Source organism: Rhinolophus sinicus, linkage group LG02 (assembly GCF_036562045.2).
Source record: "Rhinolophus sinicus isolate RSC01 linkage group LG02, ASM3656204v1, whole genome shotgun sequence".
NCBI classification, from domain to species: Eukaryota; Metazoa; Chordata; class Mammalia; order Chiroptera; family Rhinolophidae; genus Rhinolophus; species Rhinolophus sinicus.
This window is the reverse complement of record NC_133752.1, coordinates 86,369,049-86,379,269: the sequence shown is the minus strand read 5'-3', so window position 1 is coordinate 86,379,269 and position 10,221 is coordinate 86,369,049.

The following is a 10,221-nucleotide window of genomic DNA, read 5'->3' as shown; positions in this document are numbered from 1 at the left end:
TTAATATATTACCAAATTAAATTTGCTAGTATTTGGTTGAGGACTTTGCATTTATGTTCACACTGTATATTGGTATGTAGTTATCTTTCCTTGTAATATTTTTGTGTGTTGTGGGGACCTGGGTAATACTGGGAAGTTGGGAATGAGTTGGGAAATGTTGCTTCCTCTTCTGTATTATGAAAGAGTTCGCACAGAATTGGTATTATATTTCCTTAAAAATGCTCTGTACAAGTTTCCAGTGAAGCCATTTGGGTTTGGAGTTTTCTTTATTGGAAGGCTTTTAGCTACAAATTCAATTGTTTAAATAGATATAGGACAATTCATGTTATCCATTTCTTCTTGAGTGAACTTAGGCAGTTTATATCTTTCAAGGAATTTGTCCATTTCATCCAAGTTGCTCAACCAAATACTAGCAAATTTAATTCGGTAATATATTAAAATGACAATACATTTGAATATATGGTTTATCCTTTGTGTATGTATGCAAGTCTGATTCAAAATTCAAAAATCAATTTAATTTACTATATCAACAGACTGAAGACACACACACACACACACACACACACTCACACAAATAAGGTTATTTGTAACATTGTCTTATTAGCCCTTTAATTTTTTGTAGGAATTGTAGTGAAGTCCCCTCTTTCATTCCTTATCTTAGTAATCTGTGTTTTCCTCTTTTTTCTCTCATTCAGTCTGATTAGAGGTTTATCAATTTTATTGATTTAAAAATGCATTTGGCTTCTTTGATTTTCTCTATAACTTTTCTATTTTCTATTTTGTTAATTCTCTTACTTTTACTATTCCCTTCCTTCTGCTTCTTTGGATTTAATTTGCTCTCTTTTTCTAGCTTCTTAAGGTGGCAACTTATATAATTGATTTGAGACTTTTCTCCTTTTCTAATATAAGCATTAATGCTATAAGTTTCTCTCTAAGCACTGCCTTAGCTGCTTCCTGTACAATTTTATATATTGTGTTTTCATTTCCATTTAATTCAAACTATTTACTATTTTTTCTTGTGATTTCTTCACTGATTCATGGGTTACATAGAAGTGTGTGATTTAATTCCAAATATTTGGGAATTTTTAACAATATTTTTCTTTTATTGGTTTCTCATTTAATTCCCTTATAGTCTGAGAACATACTTTGTATAATTTCAATTTTAAAATTTTGTTGAAATTGGCTTTATAGCCCAGAATGTATTCTATCTTGGTGAATATTGGGTATGTAGACTTGAAAAAAAATGTGTATTAGACCAAAGGTGGGGATTCTAATCCAAGATGGTGACATATGAGGCTCCTGAACTCATCTGCTCCCATGAATACACTGGATCGATACCTCCACATGGAGCAATTCCCTGTGAAAGAAATGCAAAACCTAGCTGAGTGACTCCTACACAGCAGGTGAACAGGAAAATACCTACGTTGAAATGGATCTTGGCATACCTTCAACTACTGGGAACCACTGAAAGCAAAGCAGACAACTTGGGCAATCACAAAGGTTTGAGAGACAACCAAGAGCTTAGGCTGGGCTGAATGATAAGGTTCATCTCCTAAATGAGACTATTCTGCCAAGACAAGGAGAGGTGGCTGCTTTATCTACTGCACAGAATCCACACACAGAGTCAAAGAAAATGAAGAATCAAAGAAGTACGTGCCACACAAAAGGACAAAATTCCAGAAACAGACCTGAATGAAATGGAAGTAAGTGATTTATCTGATAGAGTTCAAAATTATGGTCATAAAGATGCTCACTTATGGACAAGAGAACAATGCTTGAACAAGGTGAAAATGTCAGCAAAGAAGTAGAAAATATAAGTATGAAACAGAAATCACAGAGCTGAAGAACACAATAATTGAACTAAAAAAATCAATAGAGGGGTTCAAGCAGAAAAAAAGATCAGTCAAGTTGAAGACAGATCAGTGGAATTCATCCAATCAGAGGAGCTAAAAGAAGAATGAAAAAAAGTGACAGGGATTTATGGAATACCATCAAATGGACCAATATTTGTATTATAGGGATCCCAGAAGGAGAAGAGACACAGAAAGAGTCAGAAGCTTATTTAAAGAAATAATGGTTGAAAACTTGCCTAACTTTGGAAAAGAAACAGACATCCACACGGAGAAAGTCCAGCAAGTTCTTAAAAAAGAGGAAGACCCACACTGAGGCACATTATAATTAAGTTGTCCAATGTTAAAGACAAAGTAATCAAGTGCTCATCTTCTCTCTCTCCCTGGATTCTGCTTTCTCTCTTTACATTTCAGGTTAATTAGTTGCGGTGACACCTCAGCTTTCTGATGGGTTCAAGAAAAGTTGTGAATTTGCAGATTGTCTGAAACTTCTTGTCGTTGTTGTGAGGAAGCACTGCTCTTTCCAACTTTTTATATCTTAAACAGAAGTCTGCACTTTCCTAGATATGTTTGCAAACTATAAAAGACCAAAGAGAGCTTTAGTTAATGTGGGTCACTCTATAGATATTTGTCATATAAGAAATTTCAATGAGAAATTTAAAAAATAATTATTAACTTATTTAAAGTCACAAGAATATACCATTTTTTGAAAAGTAGCTGTAAATAATCCATTTTTAATGAAAAATAACTGCATTTCCCAAAATAAAAGTTTTTAGTGAGACGTATAGTGGTGGTGTATATTTTTGAATACCATTTTAACGTATGTATTAATAGAAGATGGCTATATTCTCATATATTCTCATATCTGCTTCTGCTTTCAGTCTGTTGGAATATCATCATCATGTAGTCTCTGGAATACTCCAACATACGAGTATACTAGTGAGAAAGTGAGAGTAAAAAGGACAAACCACATCTTATTATGAGATTAGGTTTGACCTTGCAGAACCCCAGAAATGGACTTGGAGAGTTGCAGGGTCCCCAGGTCAGACTACACTTTGAGAACTTCTGCTTTATTACGTCTCCTCAGACAGTGATAGAAAGTGTACCCAATCAGCAAATGAAGGTGGAATATCTTCCAATATATGTATTATAAATTATATATCTATGACTACCATCAATCTGTATATCGTAAGTCTTAGTGAAGAAATTTGTGATTGTTCACAAATTAAAATAAAATTTGTTAAAATATAAAATATTTAAACAAATAAATAAAATGAAATAGAAATGATAATATTTCCTTCCTGCCATCCTGTGCACCCCAGCTCCTAACTCCTTTAGAAGAGAAGCAGGAGACACTGAAGCCCTGCTCCCTGGGACCTTTGTCCCTGGGCCCTGGTGAGTCTCGTTCCTCACGTTGTGGGCAGGGAAGAATGAGATCAAGACATGAGCTCAGTGGGCTGCCAGGAGGCAGAGGCCAGGCTTCAGCTGTGGCACCAATGGCAGATGCAAGAAGCACATGGGAGCAGCGTGCCTTGGCGATGACGGTGACTGGGGGGACTTACAGTTGGCGGTGTGGAAAGAAGTCACCGGCATGAGTCTTGGTCTCACAGGCTCAAAGAGCCCTTGAATCATCACGCCAAGGAGTTTTATTCTGTGATGGAATTCTGTACGAGAGTAGCTCGAATTCTGGATGTCATATGTAACAACACCAAATTCACTGCGCCTCAACCAGAGTCCTTCGTGGTGAAGGTATTAGCAGGAGGGTTGGCTTTGTTCCTTCCTGGTCCTGGAGTAGGGCAGGGTACTGGATCCATGGGGAGCTAGAGTATTCCTGGAATATTTCTGTGTCATTCCAATCTTTTTAAAAAACTGGATGTAAGAATATAGTTCATTTTTCTAAGTTTTCAAAGGTGATTATCAGAGTCCTACAGCTTATGAGTATGAGGGTATATTAGTTATCTTTTACTGAGTAAAAAATTATACCCAAACAGAGCAGCTTAAAACAATACCAGTTTATTATCTCAGTTTCCACAGGTCAGGAATAATAACGAGTACAGCTCAGGATGTCTGTGGTTTAGTCTCTCACAAGTCTGCAGTCTCGGTATCGCACAGGGCTGCCGTCATCTCAAGGCTCAACTTGGGGAGGATCTGCTTCCAAGCTCGCTCGTTTGCTGCTGGCTGCAGACATCAGTTCCTTGCCACAGGGGCCTCTTCATCAGCAGCTCGCAACAGGCAGCTGGCTTCCCTCAGAGCGAGCCAGTGAGAGAACAAGAGAGGATGCTCGTAACAGTTGACTGTGAGCTTGAAGAAAAAGTAGCTATCTTCTTCTTTATAAGCCTAGCACTGAAAATGCAGTCATCATGGGAATAAATAATCCATCACTGGAGCTGACAGGGTGGAGGTAGTTTCAGGAGGGGAGATAGTGTAAAGCCAGATGTCACAATGCAAATAATAAAATGTTTTCCCTTGCTATCATCTAAATGGTGAATGAAAAAGGACCCAGGGATAAGACAAGCCCCTGAAGGGGCTAGGGGAAATTAGCGCTGATGTTTCCCATTAAAGTAGTAGTAATAACGATAACAACTGAACATTTATAGAATGTATTTCATGCCTGGGATTCCGCTGGGCTTTAAAACAGGAGGATCGGATTCACACCTACTACCAAGAGAATGAATTACTTTCCAGCTCTCAGGGGTGCTGTGAGGGACTACTCACAGGAGCTTAGAGCCATCAGATTGCAGAGCTAAGTACGGCCAGAAGTAAACTAGTTCAATGTCCTTTTCTGATAGGCCCAGAGAAGTCAATTGACTGGCCCAAGGTCACACAGCTACTTAGTGGAATTGATAGGACTAGAACTCAATTATGTTTCCTTAGAATATCAGCTGTCACTTTCTATGTATCTTTGGGCAAGTCTCCTAAACTCTCTGAACCTCAGTTACATTACGTGTAAAATGTGGACTGTAACAGCACCTACATCAAAAGGCTGTTAGGAGGATTGAGTTAATATGTGCTTAGAACAGTGCCTGGCACAGTAAATAAGTACATGCCAGCTATCATGAGCTATTATTCTTTTTAAGGGTAACACTTATTTTAATAAAGGCTGCTTCTCATTGGCCACAGTTGAAAAAGACTCAATTGGGATGGAAATGGCGGCCTGACCCAAATCCCGGTCAATAGGAATAGATTACCATGAGCTTCAAGTAGCTCTGGCTCTGTGGGCCCCGTGAGTTCTGGGGCAGTGAGAGACTTGGACAAAGCACCTGGACTCGTGCCTGCCTGGGTCTACACTGGAGGTTCTGTGTGGACTCCAGGTTGAGTCTGGAAGAAAGGTCAAGTTTAGTCACTCTGAATTGTTTCAGGACTGCCTGACCTGATCACTGGAGGTACGAGAAAGCACAGTTAGCGGCTGCCACCCTCTCTCCTCCGTTTCTCCTACCCTATTAGTTAATGTCTGATATTTAGAAATGATTTCTTTTGATAAGACATTTATTTCTTTTGTTTGAAAGATTTTTATTAAAAATACAGCTAACATGCAATATTATATTAGTTTCAGGGGTACACCATAGTTATTCAACACTTATGTACTTAAAGACGTGATCACAAGTCCAGCAACCATCTGACACTGTACCACACTATCACTGTATTATTGACTATATTCCCTATGCTGTAGGTTACATCCTCATGACCTATTTGTTTTATACCTGGAAATTTGAATCTCTTATTCCCCTATACCTTTTTTCCCCTTTTTAAATTTACCAATTACAGTTGAAATTCAGTATTATTTTATATTAATTTCTGGTTTACAGCATAGTGGTTAGACATTTATATAATTTAAGAAGTGATCCCCTTGACTAGTCTAGTACCCACCTGACACTATACATAGTTATTACCATATCATTGACTATATTCCCTATGCTTTACTTTACATTCCCATGACTATTTTGTAACTACTAATTTGTACTTTTTAATCCTTTCGACTTTTTCACTCTGTCCCCAACCCTTTCCCATCTATCACACCAACAAATCTAGTACCCATCTGACACCATACATTGTTATTACAATATTATTGACTGTATCTGTTATGCTATACCCTGCGTCTCCATAACTAACTATTCTGTAACAACCAATTTCCTTCCCCTCCTTTCACCCACAACCCCAAACCCTCTCCTATCTGGCAACCATCAAAATGTTTTCTGTATCTATGAGTTTGTTTCTGTTTTGTTTGTTAATTTTGTTCTTAGATTCAACACAGAAGCAAAATCACATTGCATCTGTCTTTCTCTGTCTGACATACTCCACTCAGCACAATACCCTCTAGGTCTATCCATGCCGCTGCAGATGGCACGAACCCATTCCCTTCCATGGCCGAGCAATATTCCATTGTATATATGTACCACCTCCTCTTTATCCATTCTTCCATTGACGGACACCCAGGCTGCTTCCACATCTTGGCCATTGTAAACAACGCTGCAATGAACATATGCATGCACACGTCCCCTCAAAGTAGCTTGGGTTTCTTTGAATAAATACCCTGAAGTGAAGGGATTACTGGGTACGTCACTGTCTCTTCTTATAGCCTTTGTTTTAAAGTCTACTTTGTCTGGTATAAGTATTGCTACCTCAGTTTTTTGTTTTGTTTTGTTTTGTTTTTCATTTCCATTTTCATGAAATATCTTTTTCCATCCCTTTACTTTCTTTCTGTGTGTGTCCTTCAATCTGAAGTGATTCTCTTGCAGGCAGCATATGTAAAGGTTTTGTTTTCTTATCCATTTAGCCCTCCTAAGTCTTTTGATTGGAAAATTTAGTCCATTCACTTTGAAAGTAATTGTTGGTAGATATACAGCTATTGCCATTTTATTATTCATAATTTTGATTTTTTCCCCCACCTCTAACATTCCTTGTAATACTGGTTTGGTGGTGATGAACTTCTTCAGAATTTTTTTTTGTCTGGGAAGCTCTTTAACTGTCCTGCGATTTTAAATGATAGCCTTTCTGGGTAGAGTAGTTTTGTTGTAGGTCCTTGCTTTTCATCACATTGAATACTATGTGCCAATCCCTTCTGGCCTGCAAAGTTTCTGTTGAGAAATCAGCTGACAGTTTTTTGGGGATCTCCCTTATAAGTTACTAGTTGCCTTTATCTTGCTGCATTTAGGATTCTCTCTTTGTCTTTAACCTTTGCCATTTTAATTATAATGTGTCTTGGTGAGGGCCTGTTTGGGTTCATCCTGTTTGGGACTCTGTGTTCCCTGGACTTGTATGTCTATTTCCTTCACCAGGTTAGGAAAGTTTTGGGTTATTATTTCTTCAAATAGGTTTTGAATCTCTTGTTTTCTCTCTTCTTCTTTTGTACCCCTATGATACAAATATTGATACACTTGATGTTGTCACAGAGGTTTCTTAAACTACCCTGTTTCCCCGAAAATAAGACCTAGCCAGACAATCAGCTTTAATGCGTCTTTTGGAGCAAAAATTAATATAAGACCCAATGTTATATTATATTATATTAGACTGGGTCTTATACTAATTTTTGCTCCGAAAGACGCATTAGAGCTGATTGTCTGGCTAGGTCTTATTTTTCGGGAAACAGTGTATCCTCATTGTTTTGGATTCTTTTTTCTTTTTGCTGTTCTGATTGTGTGTTTTCAGCTACCTTGTCTTCCAAATTACTGATTTGATCCTCTGCATCATCTAGTCTGCTGGTGATTCCTTTAGTGCAATCTTCATTTCAGTTACTGTATTCTTCACTTCTGCCTTTTTTTTTCTTTCTTTTTTTTTTTATGATTTCTAGTCCTTTTTTATGCTTGCTACTCTTTGCTGAAGTTCTCACTAAGATTTTTGAGCATTCTTATAACCGTTGTTTTGAACTCTATGAGGTAGGTTGCTTGTCTCCATTTCATGTAGTTCTTTTTCTGGAGATTTCTCCTGTTCTTTCATTTGGGGCGCATATCTTTGTTTCCTCATTTTGGCTGCCTCTCTGTGTTTGTTTTTTGTGTTAGGTTTGTTGCTATGTCTCCCAGTCTTGAGCAGGTGGCCTTATGTAGTAGGTATCCTGTGGGGCCCAGTGGTACAGTCCCCCTGGTCACCTGAGCTAGGTGTTCCAGGAATTTCCCATGTGTGGGGTGTGTGTGTTCTCCTGGTATAGTTGAGCCTTAATTGCTATTGGCACTCATTGGGTGGGATTGACCCTCAGGCTGACTGGCTGTGTGGTTTGGCCACATCCACAGCCTAGGGGCTGCTGTGCGGGAGCCTTACCCCACTAAGTGGATTCACCTCAGGGGGCCCTGGTGCTTGTTGAGACCATCCTTTGTATGCCACTTGTGGGGCTAATTGGACAGTGCTCTGCTATGGTCTGAAGCCAACCTCTAAGTATGTTGGTTCTGGGACCTTTTGGGAGGGGGTCTGGTGCAGGCCCAGGTCACCCACTGCCTGTGACTGACTGGGGGTTACTTGGTAGGAGCTACAAAGCAATCTGCAGTTGTTCGCTAGCTGTGCTAAACCTGGAGGCATGTGGGAGAAGCCATGCTGTGAACCAAGGATGGCTGCCACCAGTACTAGGCCTTGGGTAACTCCGCAAAAAGCTACCTGCTGGCTTCCTTAAGTTTCAGCCACTTATAAAGCCTCGTTCTGTACCTGAGTTAAATGAGGCAGGGTCTCAGGGAGTCACTGGAGTGTGAAGAGTTGTGGTCATCAGGTCAATGTAGACTCTGGTTTGGTGCCAGTTCTGAGCCTAGAGCGACTCAGCAAAAGTCTCAGAGCACACCAAGGCCAGTTGCTGCATTCCTGGGGCCCATGGACTCCGATAGTTTTTCTAGAAAGAGTGCAATGCAGGAGGGGCTGGCTGCTCCAGGAGAAAGTGCCTCAGGTGGTATGAGAGTTGGGTGAGGCGGCGTCCCAGCTGAGTTGACAGAGAGAAGCAGCAGAGCTCACCAGGCCAATCAGATTCAGATTTGGCCTGAGGGGATGGTCTCAACATAGGAAAGATGGCGTCCACCTGCCGGCTGCTTGGGAAGAGGACTCCTCACCAGGAATAGGCCAACAGTCCTCCAGTCCTCCTCCTGAAGCCACTCTCCTCAGTCTGCCCTCTGTATGTCTCCACGGTCCCCTGAGTCATTGTCTCTCCGCTGGAGCCCAAGGTGAGTGCCTGCGAGTGAGTCTGTGTGCGGGCCTTTTAAGTGGATGTCTGGGTTTCCTGCAGCCTTCTGTCCCACCTGAATGGTTGGAATCCCCAGTTTTTCACAGCCAGATGTTGAGGGGGCTCTTTTTTCCTGGCAGCAGTACTCTGGGCTGGAGAGCCTGGAGTGGGGGGTGGGGTCCTTTGCTCCTCCAGGGGGAACCTCTGTGGCTGAGGTGTAACCTTCTGATTCTCAACTGCCACAGGGAGGCTTGGGGCTTATTGTGCATCTCCACCCTTCCTACCCATCATGATGTGATTTCTTTTTATATTTTTAGTTATAGGACTTCTCTTTGGCTAGACTTCAGATGGTTCTCCAGGTGATTGTTCCATAATTTAGTTGTAATTTGAATGTGTTCATGGAAGAACGCAGGCACAGTGTTTATCTCCTTTGCCATCTTGGGTCTCCCATTACTACTCTTTTGATAAGACATCGAGTCCCTATTAATAAAAATTCTGGGGCAAGCACTGACATTTTGGTTTATGACCAGTTACTGTACTTTAATGTGACTAAGTCCTGTTCTTTCTTGAAAGTAAGTTTTAATGGGAATGGAGAACAGAGGAAGGAGTTAGGGTGGGATGGATGTTGGAGATACAGTAATGGGGAGAAAACAACTCAGAATTCAAGGCACATGTGTTGGAGGATGGTAGTTTCTTTACAATTTAGCCTAATTTAGGACCTGCTGGAAACTATTCAATCAAGTGACAGTAACCTGTAATCATTTTGCTTTTTCTAACAACCGCAGGTGAGCCATGTGCCTGTGGGTCTGGGTGCTCTCTATAAATGCTACTCTCCCAATGGCCACTTGAATAATTTATCTCCCTTCCTCTACCCTCTGCTCGAGGTAATTTATTAAATGAAATAATTTATGGGAAAGGGTTCTTTGACATGTAAAGCACTATGAAAACGTTTTGGTAATACTATGGTGAAAATTGATATTTTTCCTGTTGTATGTAAGTGTCACTTGCTGGGTTACTGAGATATCTACTCAAGGGATAAGAATAAAATAGCCATGTTTTTCAGGTTTTGGGGAAGGGGCAAAGTAGGAGAAGGAAAGTTGCTTTCAGCCTTGTTGCTTTTGGAAGGAGCTCTGAAAAATCCTACTTTCTTCATTGAAGAATCAATGAATGAATGGAAAGGATGTCTTCTTTAAACTACTGCACAAGGGCAGGAAAGCTAAGCTGACCAAAGGAGGTGGA